This window comes from Callorhinus ursinus, unplaced genomic scaffold, assembly GCF_003265705.2.
Source record: "Callorhinus ursinus isolate GAN/ISIS: 27379988/994484 unplaced genomic scaffold, GSC_fseal_2.0 scaffold6, whole genome shotgun sequence".
In the NCBI taxonomy this organism is placed as follows: Eukaryota; Metazoa; Chordata; class Mammalia; order Carnivora; family Otariidae; genus Callorhinus; species Callorhinus ursinus.
In genome coordinates this window covers 36,671,190-36,672,503 of record NW_027397068.1, presented here as the reverse complement: position 1 = coordinate 36,672,503, position 1,314 = coordinate 36,671,190, and positions in this window count along the sequence as shown.

Here is a 1,314-nt window from a genome sequence, read left to right as displayed (position 1 = left end):
TATGACTACCTTTGTACAAGAGCACCCATGCCCTGTCTCCTTGCCCCAACTTAAGACAATTCTGTGATAGTTAATTTTGCCCCTTAAGGAAATCTCTCCAAATCAACTTTCCTGTGCATGGAGCACCATCTCAGAGTTAGCTTCCTGGGAAACCCATGTGCAGTCTCTGTAGTCTAAACAGTCTTTGTGATAAAGACTAGCACACAGAACCTTTCCCACAGCCACCCACACAATGTATTCCTTACGGAAGCATAGATTATTCATACATGCATTTTTCGCTGCACGCCGCCCCACTGTTCCATCTGCATGGGGCCCCGGAGAGAGGAGAATCCGGGGCCTGGTGTGTGTCTCTCTAAGAGTGAGGGTGTGAATCTGCATAAAAGTGTTCAGTTTGAATTTTCTCTCTCTCTCTTTTTTTTAATATCAGTTCTATCTCTTCCCACCTGCCTCCTTTAACATTTATTATTATGTGGTGAATATAGACATAGACCTAGAGTCGGGGACGCAGTGGAAACAGACCAGCAACTACATGGTTGGAGGAGGGCTGTACTTTAGCAGGGAGAGCATCCCATAGATTTCATCTTCTGAGTGGTTCCTGGTTCCACCTGCCCCTCTCCTTCCTTATCATTTTCTCTTGCCTGTTGTAGTCCACCAGCCTCTTCTATATTACTACAGTGGATGTCCAGCTTATTTCCTGTCTCCTGTCTTATCCCTGCCAAACACATGTCCATATTGCAGCTGGGGATCTGCAGTGTAAATCTTACCTGTTAGGCCACTTGTTTAAATCTCTGAGTGGCTACCTCTGCTCCAAAGTTCATGCTTTCTTCCGTAGGACAGAGTTGATCATTAGGAAACAGGGGCTATGTTTGATAAGCTCTCTTGTTTCTAGGTATGACCATATGGTTAGCTCTTGTCAATGGAATGTTAGCAAAAATGGTGCAGGTCATCTCCAGACCATGGGTTTTAAGAAGCAAATGTGGGTTGTCATGCTCTCTTCTCATTCCTTTTGGCTGGAAGCAAGGAAGACCCTAGGGTTGATGGAACCACATGACAGACGGAGCCCGAGTTCCTGAATCACCATGTACAAGAGACCAGGTCTGCCCACTGACCAGAATCTTCTGCTTCAAATCATTATATGAGCAAGGAATAATTTTCTGTTAGGTGTAAGCAAATATATATATTGAAGTCTAACTGGTACAGTAGCTAGCCTACCCAAATGAATAGACCACTTATTAGTCATATGATAAAATTTAAATTCTATAACATGGCTTACAAGGTCTTGTGTGATTTAACTCCTTCTTGCTTCTTCAGCTT